Source organism: Myzus persicae, unplaced genomic scaffold (assembly GCF_001856785.1).
Source record: "Myzus persicae strain clone G006 unplaced genomic scaffold, MPER_G0061.0, whole genome shotgun sequence".
NCBI lineage: Eukaryota > Metazoa > Arthropoda > Insecta > Hemiptera > Aphididae > Myzus > Myzus persicae.
In genome coordinates, this window is record NW_019103916.1 from 75,358 (window position 1) to 100,951 (window position 25,594).

Consider the following 25,594-nt stretch of genomic DNA (forward strand, 5'->3'; position numbering starts at 1 on the left):
AAATTAATGATGGAAATTTAATGGTATGGCTGTGTAGAGAACTTAATAATATAATGATATTCGATCACCACATTGTTGATATTTTAATGGCTGGTATAGGTACCAATACATTATATTATTGTAATTCGTTTATCGAAGTTTTGTTGGTATTATTATTTTAGTTACATACATTTCAATGACTTTTCAATACTAAAACTTATTGGAATTCAACATTTCATTTTCTTTATTATTATGAATCAATTAAAAAAGTTTAGCGCGCGTCTCATGTTAAAATAAAATTAATTTGTTCCTAGTAAAACAGCACCTAAAATCACGAGTTTTGAGTTTTATTTCGGTTAACCATACTTGAAATATTCGTTTAACGATTTAAATCTAATCAATTCGTTAGCAGTTTCGTTCCACTCGCAATAATTTCTGTGCACTTATTCTTGGCATATATATATAGTTAAAACACACAATGTATTTTTCTCGAATTATTTTAATATGCTATGATTTTAAATGATAACCTTAAAGCGTCATATTTTACTACTAAACTGCAGTGGTGGTTTATTATAGTTTATTATTCAATAAAAGACATTTTCGTCCGACAAAAAAACCGATCTCCAGAGATAAATTGCTTTAGACATCGCAACTGATATATTATTGTATTACATGCCAAAACTCAATCTTATCGAATTTAATGCAACACTATAATAACACTCGCCGAACCGATGGAAATATCGATCTTATAAGACTATTATTTCATAACATATCTCATGTAATATTATTATTATGACATTTGAACGGTTGTTTTTTCCAAATATATATATATATGCCTACGCGTCCTACATAATATATCTAACCGATGGCCATTTCACGTAAGTTCACGTCCCCTTTCATTGTTTTCGTTGTGCTGTCATCACCATTTTTTTTTTTTTAATTTGTTTGTTCTTAATTAGTTTTATATATACTTTCTGATTAATATTTCAATCACTAACGTGACAATACCGCCCGTATACAACATATACCAGCTGCAATACTACATATACCGGAGTCATGGAATGGAAAAAGTTCAGAAGACGTAATTTTGAGAGATTGAAGAGATTGTATGTATATGTATTATACGGAGAGAGAGAGTTTCTTATATTATATTTTTATTTTTGTAATCCATATACTTTTCTTATTGTGATGTGAAATACTCGTGTAATCTAAAGGGATAATACTTTGTAAAGATCTTTCTCTGCCTTTATTTCACTTTACCGGGTCGCTTTTACCCGTTTCTTTCTTCGATCACTCCCATACAATATGTGCAGTATAAATATATATAAATACTATATCTATATATGGTGCAGTTATCTCACCATTTTCACCGCATTTCTTCACGTCAATATCTATTATATACCTACGTACCTATCCATTTAATCTTAGTTTTACCTCTATATATATATATATTTAAGGTATCTCAAATATGATTATTATTCTCTCAAATAAACAAACATCATTTCCCCCTCGAAGTGTTTCGGCATTCAATCAATTTTATTTAAGTGATGTATTTCAATAGTTTTAAGAACATTTTGTTTAAGCTAATGAATGGTGGGAATACGCGTTCTGAATAATTTCACAGTATAATACATTTTGTGAGGGTATTATAAAATGGAGAAAAATTTTGTGTAAAAATGTTTGTTAAAAGTACTTACTTTATACTTATCAGTAACATAAAACATGTATTAAATGGTATTGTTTAGTGGTTAAACTATGACTATTATCAGCTAAAACTCGCACAATATGTATTTTACATAAAATATGAAAACCCTTAAAAAAAATGAATTATAAATGATTAAATTAAAGTTTCAATTTATACTATAGGACTTTTTATATTTCCTTTTCCTACCTATAAATTTAATCATTATACGTTCATTAAAAAAAAAAACTGAATGCATTTTTAGTTTAATTGATTAAAAATAATCGTGCGTGGGAGTCTCTTCTATTGCTTCGGTCGGCTATATACGGTAGATTGATTGCGAAACTATAATATAAGTGGATCTCAGTTTCTCTCATGGTTTTTGTTATTTTCATTTTGTAAGTACCTACTTGTGAAAAAAATTGTACGTACCTACATATTTATTAAATTTTTTATATAATATGTTAAGCAATCGCATTAAAAAAAAAAATCGTCTAAAATAATAATTTTATTAAATCACGTTCAAATAAATGTGTTATCATTTTAATATATTTCTTAGTAATAATAGTACCTTTAATGTTTAATACGTATAAATGATCAATCACAAGATGACTTATGACGCACCCTACTTTTTAGTGATTATGTATAATACATACTGCTACTCCATCTTAAATTCAATCATCCAATTAAATTTTTTTTTCGACAATTCATTGAATCGTATTTTTACGTATTTATAGTTTATACATATTCTACCATTCACATTTATATAGGTACCTACAACTGCTGTAGGGACTGCATGCCGTATTCACTTGGTGCTTAATTATATCTTTTAATTTGTTTGTGCATATAGAAACCCCTGCCCAGTGGCGCAACTAGACCTCTAAAATTCGGGGTGCTAAATCTGTGAATGCATCACAGAGTTGTGGGGGCAAGGCCCCCCCCCCCCCTGCACCTAAACCTATAATACTCAATAAATCAAAACTTTAAAATACATATTAACACACTTCACATAAATAAAAGAAAATGAATTAATAATACTCTTTTTTTACTACAATATCAATAACATATTGGTACATTTTAATTTCATAATCTTGTTGATAAATAACTAATATATCATACATTTTAAATCAGTATGATTTTTTTGGGTTTCGTGCAGTATTTATTAAATGTGACGTTTAAAAATATTCGACCACATATTTTTACAGATTTCTATTCAATTTGCAGTCTTTGTTCTAAAAATCAAAAATTAAAAATTCCTCGTATTTTCTAAGAATAAATTGCCCGGTTCACAACTGTGAAAGAATCGTTCTGCGGATATGCTCGACGAATGATAACACAATAATTTGTCTTGCCTATATTACACGTCATATTATTATGTTTTCCTCACACGTCGACGGCGTCGCTTAATCGTACTCTAGCGGCCGTCGACGGAACACACACACACTCACACACACTGGTACGTTTGCATACGTTATATATAAATATATAATATATGTTAGTATACGCTTTTTTTCTCTTCGGACGAATACAATATATTATGTGTATATCTGTATATATACAATATAGTACGGGACGTATATATAATAATATAATATATATATACCTTTCCACCGTCTATTCGAATTTATTATTTAGTGCTTAGAGGTATGTGTATATAATATACAGTGCATCAGTCGTGTTATGTATACGTATATAATAATAATAATAACGTTCACGCTCACACACACACCTTTGCCGCCGAGTACGAACAAGTTTCGAGTGAAACGATGCCGCCGTCGCAGGAGATCAACGTAAAATCCACCCTCGGGACCGAACGGAGACGATTTATATACATATATATATATAGAGGGAGAGACTAGAGAGAGAATGAGATAGTAAGAGGGAGGGATACATGTCGAACTAATGGGTCAGGTATATAAGGTTGTGTGTGTGTGTGTGTGTGTGTGTGTGTGTGTGTGTGTGTGTGCTGAACAGGACGGGAATAGAAAATAAATACGAAAATGTGTGTTTAGCGGTGCCAAGAGCTTGCGACGAGTAATAACCCGGTTTGCAGTTGAACACATATATAGTTCCTATACTTAAAACGCGGTCGCGGTATACTTGCCGGGAGCTTCGACACCGACGACGACGAGCCCGCGGCCCTTAATTTTGTACCCCCGACTGCAAAACATCGCGGCGTGACTAATGCGCTTTAACTTAAAATATAAAGTTATGACAGCACTATATTATATACATAACATATTACTATATATGTATATGCATTTAACACTTAGTGTACTGTTATATGTAATAGATATATATATTTATGATGTATTTTGCATTATATTTTTACGACTCGTTGCTCTATGTCGCGTCTTATTTTCATTATTTTCCGAGAACATAATTTTATGCCGTTTAATCGTGTCTTTTGATATTTGGAGTGGTGAGCTCTAGTCGCATTCGTTTAAATTGCGTATCAACTCGAAGATGTGTCGTACCTATACGTGGGTAAGTTGATAATATATACTTTTTATTGTTTATTTTTTAAGTAATATTATTAGAACAACGTTGACATGTTTACTGGAGTAAAAAAACTTAAATTAAAGTATAATATTATGTGGCGCTATGTATATTATAATAATACATAAATAGGTAAGATGGTTTTATTTAGACTTTCGGCTAGGATCGACGTGAACACCGCGTGACCCTTTTTTTTGTCGAGAAGCATTGTGCTTAAATGAACGCTGTTTATCATTAAACAAATAATGAAATAAAGATGATTTAGTAAAAATTGTTACGTCTATAATCGAATAATTTTATCGTAAACAATGACGTAAATTTTGTACACGATGAGTTTATTGTTAACATCGGCATTCGGCATAAAATCACTATAATGCGACTTACTGCAGTATATTTATCGCATGTTAAAACCATATTACACTATTTATTCAAATCGTTATGTATATTTAGAACAGATATAATTCGTATTATTCAATATATAAACATGATATATACATTAAGCTGGTGCACTTTTGAGACTTTTGAATTATGACGTACTTACACGGTTCAAGTATATATGTATACCCACGGGCTACGGCTCTTGATAAACGGTATATTATTATGTGCAAAGATCGTATTATATACCCATCACACGTTATATTATGTAATATCTGAGTATATGTACATAAAATATGGTACGTATTGTGCTAACTTTAATTTTCAAAACGGTGTGTATTATATTATTATTATCCACGTAAGAGCGCTGTGAGAATGCTAATACTATTGAATTACGCGGAAACTTTAAGCGAATACGAAATATCGCTCTAAATGGAATCTCTGCGGCGTTTAACGAGGTTTTACAATCTTAATAATGGAGTTGGGTGAAATCTCGGTCTTTCGCGTGTTATTATGATAAAAGCGCCTCCCACCGCTGCCGTAACGATTTACATGCGGTACGCTCGCCGAGGGTAAACCGGTGTGAAAACCTCAGAGGAATTACAGAAGAATTCTATATTTCCTTTTTATTTACATGATGTATTAGTACATACATGTCGGCAAAACTACGGGACAGTCTTGACTTCTTGACCTAACGGGTACTGACTGCATAACATATAGGTACTCTGACTTAATAAAATTTAAAATTTGAACAAATAACTCATTTTGTGATTAAAATTTGTTCATATTTATCATTTGGCCTGTCCTAAAAATTGTCTAGTTTCACCTGAATTTAACAAATCAATTTTTACTTTGCGTTAATTTACTAATCGTTAGTGCGGCGCGTGTTTGAGATGTAGATACAAACTTGTATGTTTAGTTCGTGACATATTTTAGTGTTACGTTTATATAAAAGATTCCGCATAGTTACTTAAAAGTTTAAAGTGAATATTGTGCAAAATCGTAACAATCTTTCGAAGTGTTTTCCATCGAAATTTTCAACACTGCAATTCTACAACAATTAATTGTACTAGGTATTTGCGATCAATTTGTATCTAACGATTGATAGAATTTCAAACAATTTTTTTAAAAATAAATTAACATTTTTTATTCCATATAAATCTTAGCCTTATAACATGTAATATTATTATATTGAAACGCGTCTTTGCGAAAATTAAACAGTCATATATATTATAATATTAAGTCGAACATCGATACGGGAGGGCGGCACCTGTCAACTGGTCGAACAAAACGGTTTTCAGTTTTTTGGTTTACACGGCACATAATTTAAATATATAAGTACGTCATCATTGACGTAAAAGATAATAATACGCAGTGAAAATGTAAGTTGAAATTTAAATTCTTCATGACATATAGATAGGAACCGCCTTGAAAACCATATTATTATCGACCAATAAGTTTTTATTTGTTTATTTTAATTGACATACCTATATTGTTTTCAAACGGTAAAAATAAAAAAATATAACGTTGTTTGCACCGTCTACAATACCGTCTATAGGTATATTATTTGGGTTAGCACAATCTTTTAAAATCAGTGGTTATAGATCACGCGAACGAAAAGTACATAATATACGTAACAATAATATGATAAATATATACCTTCGCCGCCGTAACGGTGTCGCTATTAATATACCGCATATAACAGCGACCATAATATATATACCGTGTAATAACTTCATGGACGTGGTGTTGTCCCCTCTCAAAGCGTTTAGCGCGTAAAACGACGACGACGACGTTGATAATAATATTATTATTCTAAGTACGTCTAAACACGTAGGTATAATATCACCACAACTACTGCCACATTATGGTACCTAATAATAATAATAAAATTACCACACGACCGGCGCCATCGCCCAGCTATACATTATTATTATATTATTACAAGCACTGCACTACAGGGTGGTCCGCCGTGGTGATTAACTGCAGTTTTCCCGGGTCACGGTTGAACGAGAAAAATGGAAAACACCGTGGTCCACCCTGTGTATGAGGTCATAACACATATTATAATGTACCGTACACTGATATCGTACTCAGTTTTATAGAATATAAAATATATAATATATAATATTATATTATAATATACTCGCGCTTTCGGATGTCACCGCAGTAGATAATGATGGTGATAGTCAAAAAAAAAAAAACCTCCACAAATCGTTTTTTTCTGCACACTATATTATAATATAATAGATAGGTGATGAGTTTAATACTATTATTATCGTGTAATATTATATTGTGTACCTACACATATAAAAACTACTGTTAGTTTTCACGAATTCGCGTTAACGGTTTTCATCAACCACGTCGTCGCGATAACGTAGTCCGTATGGTACCACAGACATGACATTATTGTTATTATTCTGATCGTCGTGATATATACTATATAGGTACCTATAACAATTATTTAGCAATTAAAATTATATATTATTGGTGTATGATGCTTGGCAATTTTTTTTTCTTCGTTTAATTATTATATTGTTGTTGTGACTGTTGTGAGTAGTAACGTGAGTACGGATCCGATCGTGATTATTTCACACCGCGAAAAGCTTTTTTTTCTTATTACTACAAAATAATTCTACGGCAGCTTTTGAGGTACTTTTATAATACACCATTGTTCGTTACAGTAAAAAAAATAAGAAAGCTTTTGAAATTATTCAAAGTCTAAATGGGACAAAAACATAATTCGCAGAGAAAATTGAATAAGTTCTCGGTTGACGAAAGATCCCGGTCCTGCGAGTGCTTCTAATAAGTATATTTGTTATTTCAATATTATGAGTGGCTCAGCTGATTTCACAATGGGCTCTGAGATGTTTTTATTGTGTTTTTTTTTTTATTATTGATTCTTGTGCAGTTCCTACGATTTTAAACAAAACCTTACTCTGCACCCACCGAACTCATTTATTTAGGTCGCTGATTGATTAAAAACGATTTCGTTTTCCCCCAGGACGAGCTTTGATATTTGTTTTACGTTATACCGAACATTTCACACCACCGCAACGCTCTGGGTATAAAATATATAAATATATAGAACATAATATGTATTGAAAATGGATAGTAATCGCCGTAGCACTCGATCGGAGTAGTTATTTTCACTTTCCCATAGTTTTGTTGAAAATAGCAAAGGATATAGCAGTGAACACAAATTTCGAACAAAAACTCTATAGTTTTTGAGTAAACAGTTATATATATATGTAGTATCAGAGCTCGCCGGGACATACAAGTAAAAGTCCTACCCGCGCCCGTGCTACACTCTTGTTATGTAAATCCGTCGATCCTACCAATGACGTCGGATTTGAATTCATTTACATTTGTCCATCATGATTCGTCCCTTGTTAAAAGGTGCAATTCGTAAGAAAAGTCTCAAGATACTACTATACAGGGTGATTCCTGGCTGACACAGGGGGTGTTTCTTTATGTCATAAATTTATTAAAATTCTGATTTTTGGAATATGCATGCCTACTTAAAATTCATACTTTCAAATACTTAAATTTATATATGCCATTAAAGAAGAAGTGTCCCGTGGAGATACAGGTATCTTTTTTGCAAATATGAACTGCCATTTTTACCATACGTTATTGTTAAGTAAGTTATTTATTCTAGAAAATGACTGTATAAAGATATGTACCTTCATCAAAATTAGAACGAGTAGATTTTGAGTTAAATAACTATTGGTTCTGCAGGATGAAATATTTGGAAGATATGGAGAGCTGTGATGATTTAAAAATGTAGTGATTTATAATCTGTTGATATTCTGTTATATGTAAAAAAAAAATGTAAATTCTTTAATGAGCTGATTCTATAGTCTAAATGTTACATTAATTGTTTATGTAAAAGCATTATAACAAGGACTTTCATGGACAAAAAAAAAATTGTAATAACTCAGTAATATGACTCGCTGTTCTATTCCAATCAATACACAACGAAATATTTCAAATTACAAAAATTATTTAATACTTAACAATTTACAGTACAGGGGTGGTTTCAGTAAAAACAAAAAAAAGAAAGAAGACAACTGTAATACCTCTTATTAAGATGATATGAAAAATTTAAGTATTTTAAAATACGATCGCTAATTATTAAACTGTATACCTAGTTAAATAGTTAGCTTAAAAATACTCATATTCCTATAAAAAGGAAGAAATACTAAATGCATGTAATATTAATAAATTATTTTGTATTCATAGATCAGTATGTAGTGTTGTATTTGAAAATGTTTGAAAATGTTGTCCGTGTCAAACCGTACGATTTTTTTTTTACTCACATTTTTGGATTTTTTTTATCGTGTTCGTATATATAGGTACTGACGATGGATAAATAATGGTATCTATAGGATACTGTATAGTAAAAACTATAATTTATGATATACTATATATACACTGCAGCACAATATATTGATTTTGGTCAATCATCAGGCAGAATGTGTGCGCGTATGTTCGTAGGGAATAACTCATCCCGAGGGCGGAAATCGCGGGCAACGACACTCGACTTTTCGTTGGCACCGTTTACCCTGTGCACATGTATACACTCGTAAATTGTCGATTTTTCGCGAATTCGAACCAATGTCTGTATATACATAGACGTACTATTATATAGGCGATAAAACAAATATACAACACGTAGACAATAATATTATATTTGCGCTCACTCGATCTGCACCTTTATCGTCGTCTGTCGCACGCGCATGTATAGGTAACCCATAGAAAATAATACCGCAGTTACCGAGTAAGGAATATGCTCGTTTTACGTGATACCATAATATTTATATAAAATCATAGGGTGTAGGCACACACCGCACATATTATCGTTATTATTATTATGTGTGACTGCAGACTGATATCACTATCATTCGCCCCATTACCGCGATTCGTATGGTAAAATACACGTCGACGTATACCTATATAGGCACCTATCATATAATATACAGAGTGATACACGTGCAATATTGTACCGGTGCGGGTAGGCGGTGTTCCTCAGACATCATCGCGAGCGTAAGACTGCAGTATATTACAATAATGATGATGATTATGATGATAATAATAACAACGCCAACACAATATCGCACAATACTGCCGACACGTGTGTGCATTATGTAATATATGTGTGTGTGTGTGTGTGTGTGTGTGTGTGTGTGTGTGTGTGTGTGTGTGTTGTGCACAATGCCGCAAATATGAATTAAGTCTGACATTCGAAAACGCGTTGGTTACATAATAATATGCTACCCGGCATTAAAATAATCTGGATCTTACAGAGTATACTATTATTCCTACATGATATATACCCACAGGGTGCATAACGGAAAGACCTGACGAATGAAATAACTTTTGACCTAATAAAAATGTTTAAGTCTTTTTTATATCAGTAACGCTTGCATTACGGGTAGGTATATATGTAGTAAAACATTTTTCAACACTGAAAACAAAACATTTTAAATACACATATGTTTTTTTTGAAAAATTAAAAATAGCCAATTTGTAACCAATGTAGTTTTTAGAAAAACGTCGATTGTAAAAACATTCATTCAAGTTTTGTAGTTTATTTTAAAACAACTTTTTGAAATCTCAATACTTTTGCTACCCAAGTGAAGTTCATTCAGTCGTAAACTCAAAAAGTATACAATCTTTGTAATATTTTATGAACATTTTTAAATAGGTTCTTATTGTAAAAATAAAATTTTTTTAAAAAATGTTTTCTAAAAATAAAAATGTTATATTATACGTGTAATGAGCGAATCGATAAATTACAAAGGAAAAAAAAAATATATATCGATTAGACCAAAAACTAAATATTTGTCAGCCGTCAGATCTTCCAGTTACACTCTGTAGTCTGCATATATAGGTATTTATACGTCATATCGTTTTCCTTCTACCTGCTTTGTTTATAATAATATTAAATATCTGCTTAGCAGACCCATTTGATGTGATGACGCGAACCACCGAAGTACAATAATATTATCTTCATCTTATACTTATTACATATAATATATGGGTACAAGACATTTTATTAGAAAAGTCGCCAGACTCCAAAGCTCGTTCATCAATAATGTTAAAATGATAACTAACAGGTATATAAAATATTATATTATAGGTCTTGAATATTGTCGTTTTTAAGTCGAACGCGAAAACTTACCGGGAATATATTATACCATTTGAATATTATATACCGTTCCATTGTATATTTCATTTTTTTATTTTCTTTATTTAGTATTTATTATGTACCTAATCACTGTTCATTATGCCATTATATATAATAATGATCAGATAAAAAGAAAGACCTCACTGTTTTTTGAACTTACAAATTGGTGTTGTCGCCGCTGATATTAAAGATAAAATACTCTCTCTCCTCCTTTGAAATTTAAGTTCAATAATGTTATAATAATATCATATAGACATCGCGTGGGTGCCTCGAAACCTCATGTTTTATTTTACATAGATTTATTGTGGATAATTAGTACCTATAATAAAATCTCGAATAAAATAACACCACTCCCTGATGTTATAGAAACAATTTTTTTTCTTTTTTACTGATTTGTACAATTCTTAAAGACTATACACCGTTCCATATAAGTGTGCACCGCATAGGCACAAATAGTGTTTGAAATCTGGGGGGGTTGAAGCCGTAGCGCAGTTCAGGATACTGAATTCTCTTATGATGCTTTTAAATTATTACAAAACCACTAAACAAATTTACCTTGCTGCAGCAACACGAATTACAAATAAACATAAACATATATAGGTATTAGGTACATATATATACATACCATCTAAATTAAAATTCACATAATCATCTATTATTATATTAACACATTAGAATTTTTTTTACATCAATTTTTTTTATTATTCTTATAGTAATTGAATTCTTATTGTAATTTATAATGTGTATCATGTAGTAAAATCATTTGTTTTGGGGGGCTATAGAAATTCTTAGGGAGGGCTAAGCCCCCCTACCCCCCCCCTATTTGCGCCTATGGTACACCGCCTTTGCGCATCCAAATGAATCGCAGAGCGACGTCCGGACACCTAGACTGAGTCTAATTGCCCTGCTATTGGTCGCCGTTAGTCGGCCATAGTCGCCGCGGCCAGCGGTGCTGTGGTAAACAGGGAATCGCCAAGTGTAGTGGGGATAGATGCGCGAGTTTCGACCAGTTTTCGTCCGCCGCCCATTGCGCTCTTATTCAGAACGGAGTATACATTAGGTACTAGTTTTTAGCGCAGCGTTAGCTATTAATTGACATGTTATAAATAATGAGTTGAGTGAATTGATTAACGTTTCAACGAAAAATACTAAAACCACCATAATAGTGAACAAACTACCCAAGAATAAACGAAAGTTTCAAACTTGTAATAATCATAATTATTTCTATTCGGACGTTTATGTTAGACCGATACAGATTGACTTTTAATTTCCATTTCTACTCACTCTATCTATGGTGTAGGTGTAGTGTATATAATGTGAAATTATTAATTATTTTAAGTTTAAATTGTAATGCAAAACTCGATTAGGTAAATTATTATTTTAAGAAAGCACAAATATTTTTAATTACAACGTGTCTTTCGAAGACGACAAATACGTCAAATACTTTGTTCGTGTCAATCGTTGAGTATCAAAGTCAATTAAAAACCTCCATGAACTCCATTATATTCGTAAATAATAACATTACAGAGTTGTAACGCAAATATTAACCATCTCTGTATTTAATTTTAATTTTTTGGTTAAGAACATTATTTTTCAAATGTTTACGTTTAATTGATGTTCTTTAAATCATAAAAAATAGTATTTTAATTATTCACACGGTTTACCTTGGTATATTAGGCATATAATAATGATAGATTTTTATTAACGTGAAGGGTGATTGGTGGTGCTGATGTTATATTTTTGTCGTCGGAAATAAATGAAATACCTACAAATCTAATACCGGGGAACTCGTAATCTTCGTCCACATTTCAAGGCAATGAACATTAACGTTATTAAATTAGAACATCTTAAGCTTAACCTTAACATCTATATACAATTACTTACTTTGAGGTAACTAAATATATCTATTTATTAAATGAGTTTCTTTTCAGCATCTATGCGAGTATATAACGTTAACATAATGAGATTATTTTCCACACGCGTGACAGAGTTGTATTGTTACTTGAAAAATTGGTTTTCACTTCTCTGTATAATACTTATTATATTATTATATTTTATCTAAAGCTTTGTATCTCACATATGTCTTTCATTTGGTGAAAAACTGAACATTTTGGAATTTCGTAACAGTTAAACCTTCTTAACAAAACATTCATCGCGTGGACAATTACAATATATTATTGAATAAAATGTATACGTAAACAATTAACTATAGAAAACAATATTAACTCTACTTTATTTTTTCTTTTCGACTTTAATACTTTATAATATAAGCTTCTAATATCTATATGTATAGGTAAACATGTTATAACTACCACGTGATTAGTGTATCACGAACCACTAATTATTTCAAAAAGTATTAATGTTTACATGATTTCTAATCGTTTAAGTAACATTTTAAAAAGAAAAAAATATTTTTATATATTTTTTATCCTTTTCAGTTTTTAAATTTTTACTTGTTTTGAATGACAACACAGTTTCAATTTCATATTCCAAAGCAGGATATTTGTCTAAGTATTTTAGAGTTTTAGTACATTCATATAAGTTATAATAATAGAATTTAAAGTTTACATGAGCGGAGTAGTAGTGCGTACCACTACGCTACGCTCATCAAAAACTTTAAATATGTAGGTAATTATAACTCATAAACTACTAGTCCTAAATTTGATTTTTTTGTATCGAAATACTATTTAAAAATATAAGTATAAAAAATATTAGAAACGTACTTGACAAAAAACAACGACTTGAAACCATATAATAAATGTTTTTCTCAAAACCGTTAATACTTTTTAAAATAACAAGTGTCTTACCTGCGTCGAAAGAATCGCCTGGTATGCCTACATAATATATTATTATAAGTACACATTAATGTGATGTACAAAATATAAATAAGACTTCGACTTAAACCGGTCAAAAACGTCAACGCACTCAGCCTGGCCGAAACGCTAAGCTATATTATCATCCACGTATTATATTATCATATTATTATGTTTGTGATATAAAATAAAATAAGTACCTGTGTGCCGGATCGGCTTGTTTATCGGCTGTGGGATTGCCGCAGCTGCGGTTGCGACGGCGACGGGTTTGGCGATTGATAACGGTCGTCGCTCGGCGTGCGTGACAGTTATTCGGCTATTATAATATATTATATAACTCCGAGCAGCATCATTTCCGGACGTCGTCGCGACGTTTATTTATAATAACGCGAATAATCTGCAACTGTGCACGATATATAGATAGATATATAATAATAATATCATAATGTACCGAGTGTCCTGCCCGAAAACAGGGTGCACGGTAAAAGTGAACTACGTGAAAACTACGATAGTTAATAAAAAAAGTGCAAGTCGTAAGAATTTATGATCAAACAGTTTAGTCTCTTGTGCCTCAATCAGAATTTAGAAAACGTGTGCCGGGTACTGAGAGATATAAGTAACCGAGTTATTGAGTGTACCCTGTTTTTGTGGTCACACGATATAATATGTAGATGCGGACCAACGAGTTTTCCCGTTATACATCGCGATCGCTTACACATAGTACGGCATAATACATATTTCAGTTGAGACTTATGAAACGGGAAATTAGGAAACGAAGCAAAGACGTACGACGTAAAACCGATTACGCGAAAAACAATATAATCTAAAATAATGTACAGTTTTGTTAAGAGCCAGCGCACTATAAGGGCGCTTAAGTTTACTCAGAACTTTGTCATAACACGCCGTTTACGATGTGAACAAATAAACGCGTTTTTGGTTTGAAACCTTATATTACAATCGTTTATGAGTGTTAAAAATTATTTAAAATATATGTATATTATGTTTTTTACGTAATTAGGTTTCTATATTAAAATGTCAACAAGCAGTAGGTATATTATTATCTGTTTTCTCCCTCACGCATACCGTTAGTAGTACATTTAATTTGCAAAAATATTAAGAATCATTAATTCTTTGTTTGAGTTGTGTCCACATAAAACATATTATTACGTATATTCAGAGGTACCTACTTGTATTATTTTGATCGCATATTATTTCCAACTTTTCCAAGTCGAAATATGCACAATATTTCAAAAGTCATTTCAGCGCGCATGCGCATGAAGTCCCGACAAGACGCGTTTGTTGCTACTGCACCAGTGCCTATAAAAAAAAAACCTTTACTTATTAGTAACTCCGTGCAACTCGTAGCAACTCTGCAGCTTATATTAATTAATCTATACCGACATGGTCTGTGCGCTTATATATAGATGTATATATAGAAAACCAAATTCGGTTTCGGGTAGTATAGTTTCTGTGCGAGTACACAGCACGCCATATATTATGCCACGAACTCGTATATTATGACAACGGCAGACCGCACATTTTTTATCCGTTAAACGGCCTGTACAAGGCGCCCGCGTATCTACAATAAAATAATATAATAATATATCGTGACCGCGCGATGACGTCCTACTGCAGCCTTTCACGGTTGATATATATGAATAAATATTATAAACACACACACACACAAATATATATTTTATTTTTTTATTTAAAATAGCACCTGCAGCTGCAGCGTGCGTTTCGATATGATATATATTTTAACCGGTCTTGCAGCAGCAGGATAGTTGTTTTTACTATACATGTATTCCATCGCGGACGCCGTAATTTGTATACGTCAGGATGACAGGATAACAGGTGAAAATAGTCCTTTTCGTACTTACGTATATATTATTATAGTGTGTGTATGTGTAATATATTTCAAGTACACTGCAGCACACTACACTACAACTGCAGACTTGTCTCCGCGGTACAAATTGGGCCTTAGCGCGCGGCCACGGCGTTTTTGAAACAGGTATAAACTGTGATGATAATAATAATACATTGACGTCCAGAGGCGTTAACTCGTAGGTACCTATACATAACTATCCCCACAGTATTGTACAGCACGTCGAAGATCGACAGACCAAGTCCAAGATTTTATAAGCAGAAACGTTTCAAGTCCTAAACGATGTCGGGCGAGACTGTGCACGACAATATTTAAATCGTATGTGCCAATCAAAACGATAAGGTTTTGGCGCACTTAACATCGAATACCAACCATCTAATATTATTGATATTATAGTCACCGTTGCAGAAAAATATAGGTACGTCATCTGCTGTGCGAGTATAGATGATAGTCCTGAATGACCTAGGGATAATATGACCTGAACAGTTGTTTTACGAATTTTAGATTTTTCGAGTTTTGTGTTATACCTTCATACAACTTACAGTGCCTGCGTATATTGTACGTTGTAATATTGCACGGGAATAGTAAAAAAAAAAACGTTTTAGAATTTATTTTATGTGGAAGTATTGTGTCGAACACAAAACCGAGATAGCTCTATACGAGTATATTTCTGCATGACTATCGAACGGTTCAACTAAAACGTGTGACTTATATTTTATTTTTGATAATATCAATGTAAGAGTGAATTTAGAAAGTTCAATGTCATTATTATCGCCACCGTGCCATTTTCAACGTTATACACGGCAACCTTTTTGCGTATATATTATATAATAGTGTTTTGCAAAAGATTCTCGGCCATCTTATCTCTGCTTTCTTTTTCAATTATAAATGTCCCCAAAGAAACTTTAAATCTTAAACGTTACGCGAGAAGTATTATACAACCACTACGTTAGAGTCCCGGCGCTATTTTTTGTATGCTAAACATGAATTAATTTTTAAATACTTCTGGTAAAATGTTTCTTTTTTCCAGTTATTTATTGTTCAAGATAATTTTTAAATAATATCATCAAATAAACGCTGATATTATTTTATCATAATCTATTGAATCGTTACCGGACACGGTTATTGCTTGTATCAAAATCATCTTTGCTTAATGTTCGTACATGTTAATATTTTACTATACGCTGTCGGCATAGTAATTTTTTGCAAACCGAACACAATGATATATATAATCACATAGTGCAGTTTATAATAATATTATTATATTAATTAAATAACTGAATATACATTTGATTTAATTTACAATTATATTCAATTTGCCACGGCTTAATGTCTTTATCACACCGAATAAAAGTAGGTAATAATAATAATAATATCTAATAGTATAATTAAACACTGGAAAATGTTCAATAAAGTTGTAGTTTGTACCATATTGTGCCATAATGCTACGTTTAGGTCATGTCATTGAAAGCACTCAAATATGTTTAAATATTTAATGCGAGCGTACGTACATAATTCAAAAACATGTCTAATTGATTCATTAATTTTATATGACCTGCCTGTATGATAATATATTTTATTATATATTGTACGGCACAAGTATTTGTCATTAGACAGAAACTGTATGTCTGTATAGAATAGGTATTAAGTTAAATTCTATTACTATTGATTTTATTTTATCATTTACAGCTGCACTAAAGCATCGATCGCTACACAAAGTATACATGCACTCGGTCGGATGTGGCAGTTATATAGGTCGTCTGTCGTAGCCCCAAGAGGAGGCACTGGGATAAGTGTCCCAAACAGACATATTTTTTTTTTTTTGAACAATGGTGTGATTAAGCAACAGGCGATGAATATTCTAGGTCTACAAAAACTAGGGGGAAAAAATAAGTACCTACCACCCCGCGAAAAAAAACATGGATTTGGCTCTGACATAAAATCATGTACAATTTTAAATATTACAAGAAGTTCGTCTTTGCCACGCGACTTTAAATGAAAAGATTTCGAGAAATGGTTTGACTCGCGAGAGCTAAGGGATAGGTATAATAGAATCGGCTCTGCTCACAAGTAATGTTGAGTTTGAGGCGAGTTAATTACGAGTTAGAAATGGTCAGTCTGATTGAGTTCGATTATTCGTTTGGATTATACGAACACGTCAAATTGTATACATACTATCTTATATGACTTACCTTGTCAATTTGTTTTTCTCTATTACTCTCTTCCCATCTACCCGTTGAAAGAATATTATATTTCTTCTGCAACACGAAGTCATTTACATTTAATAAGACATATTTTTTGTCATTATAAATTTATTTAACTCTTCAGGCACCTGAAGAGTTCTAAATATATATATCTACATAAATATTATACTACCTATAGCTAATATTGTTTACAATCACAATATCTATATAGGTATATATTTTAGGAAAATGTCATTCCAATGGTTTATAAACCTTTTCGTAGGCCTTGTTGGGGACCGGAACTTGATGCATTTGAATCTTTTTTCTAATGCTTACATTCGAGGCTTGTCTTTATAGAAATTTGACTTGTCACAGATAATTCAATAGTACAAATTTAATTTTGCATTTTTGCATTTTTCAGTATTTCTTGGTTGAAAGATTATTTTCTTTATGAATTTTGGTGCATTTTTCTACTTTTTGTAGGTTTATTTACTTTTATTTTTATTTTTCTTTAAAGTATGAGCTTTAAGTCCTGGCCCTAAGTTTACCGTAATAGTAAACAATGCTACATGGGAAAAAAGGTCTATGTAATATATAAAGCCATATAGATTTTAGGGTACCTATTAATTACTGTTCGATTCATCTAACAGTAGCATAATATATCTTGTCTTACATTCCTGCTAAATATGCGAGTATTATTGTATACAACACTGGCACTGATGTTGCAGTTCAAGCTGTCATCGAGACGTACTTACCTCCGTTGGACAGGAATTTCGCTTAAATCTTCAAATTCCGTCAATCAGCGGGACGAACATATTATGTAATACGAATATCAAGTATATCAAAGAGAAAAGTGATTCCGTATCATTACAATTTAATATTGACATCGTATACATATTTAGACTCTCTTCTAAATAGTTAAATCGTCAAACGTGCAGTTTTTTTGAATACAAATTACGTACAGAACCCTGTCTAAAATAGGGGCGGCACTCCCGAAAATTCTTGAGAAAAATTTTTCCAAACATACCAAAATCTGTCAAAAATAAAAAAAATGAAAGTTATCATTGTTTATTATTATAGGAAGTTTCTTGATTTATGTATTTTTTTACATAAATGTAACAATATTATTATCTTATATATTTATTAATTTAAAAATGTATTACAAAAACCTAATGCCTATACTATACTGTATAGAAAATACAGAATCGTTAATCTGTTTTCATAATTAAATACATGTTCTGCAGTTAACATTTTTAATAGAAAAAAAGGGTTAATTTTGTTTAGAATAAGTAACTATTGTGATATGGATTGATATACTACTCAATAATTATACTGATTAAAACGTATCCGTGTTAAGAAGTTTCGAGATTCTGAAAGCACTTTCGGTATAATTCCAGTTAATTTTCACAAGTTTCCGGGAATTTCCCACCACTATAGTCCAAAACCACTGTAAAAATATATATTTTTAATTCAAATATATTTTTCTAAATCAAAAATATCAAACCAATACCAAATACTGGCATAAGGTGGATAATCGACTACTCGAGACTTAATAGAGTATACGCACATGGATGTCATTAAACATATTATAATATAATGACTTTATTTTGGGTCTAAAAATCACGGAATCAACGGGTACATTTAGTATAAAATATATAGATAAAACGCCTTTCCTCCTACTAACAACAATTATCGAGATTGACTTGTTTAATATGTTTGGACAGCACTTGAGGTACTGCAATAAAAATAATAATAATGTTAAAGTATTATGTGGAGAATAGTACAATAATACCAATAAATAATGAAAAAAATGAAAATAGGGAGAGAAAATTATGGGAAAATGAGACATAAAAACGTCGGGAGTGGATGATGCGCAGCAGCAGAACCAGTGACAATATTGTGGAGAAGTAGTTAAAAAAATACTAAGGATTTATCGACTAGGATTTTCCGCAAATCTCGGGGGAAACACACATCAACGTTCGATATGTACGCCGTTTCACATTTTTTTTTTTATTATTATTATATATTTTTATTACATCCATCTTTTTTTTTTTGTATGAGCAAACGGATTGCGATGTTCGTCTCTCCGGGCTCGTATATAACCCGTCATATCTGCTTTTCCCCGGAGGTGTTCACGGGGCTGCGGGACAAAATAACACTACCGTCCCACCCTCTCTCACACCTTCGCCGTCATTGTTTATGACGGTCACCGGAGCAGGCAGTTTTCTCGTAGGTACATATAGCCAACCGTTTCGAAATTAGAACGATTCAAAGTAGAGCTTTTATATAATATAACGTATTATATTTCTAGGTTGCTGCTTCGGACAAATTTGCAGGTTTTTTTTCGTTTTCGCATTTTTATTTTCAGAGGTGCACATCATAATGGAGTGTTATGATACAATCCTTTATAATCAAATTCTACCGCAGAAACTGCTTGCACAAGACCATATTATACATTTTACACGTCAGAAAATATAAGCATGATTGTCTCGTTTGCTCTCTCCAGGATATACGACATTATAATAATATGTACACTCCTGTCGAATCGGTACCGTGATTGTGCCTAGTCATATAGATAACCGTTGTACAAGGAGCGGTGAGATGACAATGATGCACTAGCGCGGGTCGAAAATAAACTCAAAGATTTGCGAAAACATGAAACATTCACTATGGACTACGCTTTTACACTCGTTACAATTATATTTTAATATATTTACCGAATAAATGTTATTTAAAGTGACTCGAGCACAATCGTTTTAATATTATTGTATGGCATATTATATGACATATATGGGACCTGTATACATAAAATAATCATACATAATGCGAACACTAAAAAATAATATGTTTTCCGCGGGTGCAGGTATTGAAATATGTAGGTCCGCTAAAGCGGATTCGGCGTCGTCTGAATGATGATTCGCATTTATAATACAATATGTTAGTATATTATACAAGTATATGACACGATATTGTAACGTCGTAAATGATATATTATTATGAATAAATTATAACAATAACAGTACCGGCATACGTCATATTATATGCGCCGCAGCAGCAGTGCTGCACACGCCGCCGCCATTGCCTGCAGATTTCGTATAATATTGTTTTGCGGAGACGAATGTCGAGAAGACGACCGAGTTCACAACTGTAAAATCGTACACACTTATATTCACATATTATTCTATACGAGTGTGTGCGTTGCGCTTGTCTGTGCGTATATATTGTACAACGAACTTTTGTTATACCTACGTGTCTTCGAGGCCAATTTTTTTTCTTCGGAGGAACCGCGAGCATAACGAACGCGCCGGGCGAGTGATTGTGCGCGTGCGCGGGTCCGTTTTACAATGTTCGTGTTAACAACATCCGACCACTCGTTACACGCATAGCACACACACACGCCGCACATGCACACACACACTCATTTCCCGGTGCCGCCGACATTAAGAGATCCCCGCGGACAGGTCGGTCACGTTTTCCGAAAGAAAAAGGAACTGCGCTTGTGACTATGTATAATATAGATGTACACCTACATGATGAAATATTGTAATATTATCATACGTATATCTAAACCATCTAAAAAGGCGTCTACTCCGCGGTTTTTCGGTGAAAGCGTTTTCGCCAAAACTGCGTGTACTCGTCGTATATATATAAATTATACTTTTATATACACGCACAATAACACGCCGTCTGTACATATATATATTATATATCGTATACGTCATGGCCATTTATAATATATGCGTAAAGAATATACATAGAGTATACCTACCTACGACCTACCCATATTGTAACCCAGGATATAACATAATACGCACTGTTATAATATATATTATGTTATATTGTGTGTCGTAAGCACGCCGAAAACAAAAACTCCGAAAATAGCGGTCGGTGACTAGCGCGTCAGACATCGTGTTCTTGACTCACTTTAAATGGCAGATATAGCTGGTAGGTACACGATAATTTCTTCTTTTTTTTTATTTCGTCTTTAATGAACCCGAAAAATATACAATACAATGAGAATAACACGGATAATTTGCAACATATCATGTATACGTATGGTTAAAAACAACGAGTGTTTGCCTTGTCGATTTCATTTTTAAAACACTATAATAATACACATTTATATCTACCCGGCTACAATTTATTTTATAAACCAAAAAACTGGAAAGCCGTAAACGCCGTGGCTTACGTGTTTTGTACGTGTCACGTTAATATTATACTGCTTGTATAGTTTCACTTTATGCGGTTGACAATCATTATTTATGTATCATTGTATCAAAACTGTTAACGAAATATTCACGAAATATACATAAAATACGACTAAATTCATTTTTTTTACTTTCGTCGCAGGTACACGATTTTTGGTTTTTATAGCTTTATAGTTATATATCGTGATATCACGTCAAAAGGAAGTGCTCGGTACTGATCGACGTATTTATCAGATACTTTAAAGAGAGTAGTTACAAGAATAATATAATAATATAATAATATAATAATTTATTTATGTAGATATATACTTGAATTATGGAAGAACGTTTTATGAAATATTAATTAAATATAAATAAAAAATAAACCGTACTATATATGATGTTTTGTTATGGAAATCACATTCGTCAAGTTATTTTAATTTTGCTTTGCCCTGTCGTATTTTAATTGTACGAATATAAAAATGTATATGATTTTATTAAAAACATTGTATTCCTTAAAGTCATTGTATATCAAGTATCTTGCAACGTAGATTGTAATGAAAAAGTAAGAAATGATCTAATCAAATACTAAACATACGCTAAAACTGTATTAAAATGTATCATAACATTATATTATATACAAATATACAATATAATAGTAGTTGTATTGGATAAAATATCCATAGCATATTTGTTCTGAAAACACAATTTAAAAAATAACATACATCCATAATCCATATAGTACTTATCATACGTATTTTTAAATTTACAGTAGCTGGTATATAGCTCTTATCTGTATAAACTGCAGCTGTAGTAGAATATTATTATTAAGTTATTATTTATTAAGAACCTTTTAAAATGCATTTTTATGGTAGGTTTATTAATAAAAAATATAATGTAATCATAATAAAATAATATTATATAGGTTTGCTTAAAAAAAAACTGTCTTACTCGATTAACTTTGTATGAATATTTTTTTCATTTATTTACGAAAGATGAGTTTTTAAATCTATTGTAATATTATGTTTCAATCAACTTTTTATGGGTTTTTTTTCTATACCATTATATTTATCTTCAGGCCAGATAATACTGTATAATGTTTATCTCGGTATCCGGTAAAAATTAATGTCCACGTATAAAATGGCCAGGTTCTCCTTGGAACGTATAGGCATGTAGGTTCATTATGAGACATAAACAATGAAACGGATAACAATAAACCAAAATGGAAGATAGATGAGACCATCGCTTTCCAAAATTAGTGATTAATTCATACCAATCGGCAGGTATACAGAAAATAAACATAAATTATAATTTATATGTAACACTAGTAAAATCAAAAGTAATTATAAATATGATAGTAAAGAATAAAAGATAATAAAGTATGTAGGGGATTAACTAATTTATAATCACGAGTTAATAACTAAAGTATACTAGAAGAAGATACATAGAAAGGAGTTTAAAAAAAAATAACATGTAATAGGTTTTTGTTATTTGTACTATACAATAAGAGGGAGAAAAAAAGAAAACGGAAAGCAATTAATTTAAAGTTTGATTTCGGTTTGATTGTGGATATTATTGTTGCGTTGTGTTGTCTTCTATGGGCACAACTTCAAATAGAAGATTAACTAATTTTATAATTTTGGTTTATTCGTATTAATATTAATTGTTCTTATAATGTCATGAGTCATTATATCATTAGTCATTACACTATCTTTACTACCATATTTTTGAATTATCGATGTACCTACAGACTTAAACAGTTCCAAACTTCCAACTGAAGGAAATGTGTATATGAATTCGTGAGGAAGTGTGAACGAAAATGGTTTATCTCCGTACAATAATAATAACATGATGGGTACTCCCCGACTCGTATTAATTATGACTAATAATATTCAACTGCAAATACAGTGCATAAATAATAATATATTAATCCCACACAGCATTTGGGTAATGATAATATTTTGTAAATATTTTAAAATGGTTTGGTAACCAATACTTAAAAAAAAAAACTTTTTAAATGTTTATAAAAAAGTTTTTTAAATGTATAAAAATTAAAAAGTATCCATGCAAATATTATATAATATTATTATGGAACAACCGTAGTAGAACATTTTATTAATTATGTTAAAATATGTTTTTTAAACATGATGCTCTAACAAAATATTTTATCATTTTATTTTAGAATATTATGCATACGGTGTGCCCATTTTATCTGCGCCATCGAATATAATATAATACAATATTATAATGTATTACGATTGACGTCATTATATCACGATCGGCGTCGAATAATACACCATTCTGAACTTATTACAGTATGAACATTATGAGCATTATCGCGCATCACCGTCGTCTAACTCTGTGTTTCAACGCGATCATTCATATTATTATGAGTACCGGACTGTTTAAAAATCAATGACGAAGATGCGATGTGTATCCGAAACGTCATCAGCTGTCCCGCGATCGGCTGTCACGTACAAAATGTGATAGCAGCGTGTGTGCACAGAGACGTCATTACATACGATAATATGTGTATACTATGTACTACGATATTATTGTATTGTACCTATTATGCATTGTTTTGTTTCGAATGTCCGATTTCGTTACATCTGCGAGCACACACGAGCAACAAGCTATACACAATATTATATATATATATATTATATATATGTATAGGTGCGTTCATGTTATATATTATATATTATATTACTATGGAGTATCCGACCAGTATAATGTGAATTGTGATACAATATATATGATGTAACGATTCGAAACGAACGCACAAAATGTCAATTTCGCGTAAATATTATACGCGTTTCCGATGCGCATTGCACGATATTTTATTAATTTCCGCACAATAAATATATATATAATATATATATAATGTATATTATGCTTGTACATGTCGTAAAACAATGACCGATACATCTGAATCGGTATTTATGTTGTGAGCGCATTATTCGAGTAGGTCATACGTGAATAATCAAATATCGATGACCTGCGCTTATAAAATGGCATATATAGGCACCTGTATCGGTCGTAATATTGTTTAGTTTATTTTTCAATAACGGTTGTGTACCTACCGGTCGTTTACTAAAAAGTAGTATAAACATATTATTAGATAATAAATAGGTAATGTTAAAAATAATAAACTTGTTCACCAAAAAATTAAACAAAATGTACAATGTGCATGGACTACTAATATATAGCACCAAATACGGTATTTTTAATCAATAATGAATAGATAACGTACACAAATTTAAAAGTATATTGTATGAATTGAACTATTTCGTAAATAATTGGCTTAATCATACATAGTTAAAAAAAACTAAAAGTAAATTGTTTTAACAAATATGTTTTTGGGCTATGTACATCTTTTTCATCTAACCGATTTTCGTAGCGCTTTGCCTATTGCCATAGAAATGCAAGCCAGCAATAAAAAATAAATTTAATTAAATTCCTAACAAAATTTAGCACGCTACTAAATATTTTTCTACTGCACTAGGGTCAAAAACATATCTATGATAGCTCAATTTTCCTTGCAAAGGAAAAATATTTAGTAGGTAGCATGCTAATATTTTTGAAAGTTCTAAACGATCGAAATTTACTAACTACTTATTTATTGTAAACGGGTATAAGATAACCCTTTGAAAAATGAATACGGAACAATGAGAAATAAATAATAATAAGAATATGTTATATCTTATATGCAAATATTAATTGGTGAATACTAAACATGATAAGAGTAGAGAAATAAATTGATTTTGTTGTAAGATAAAAACTGCAAAATTGTATTCAT

General features: G+C 31.5%; 1 protein-coding gene across 1 annotated transcript in view; it reads left to right on the top strand.

Moving 5' to 3' along the window:
- The window catches only part of LOC111036291 (alpha-mannosidase 2), a 147,387-nt gene that overhangs the window by 57,382 nt on the left and 64,411 nt on the right, over window positions 1-25,594 (top strand). The window lies entirely within an intron of this gene.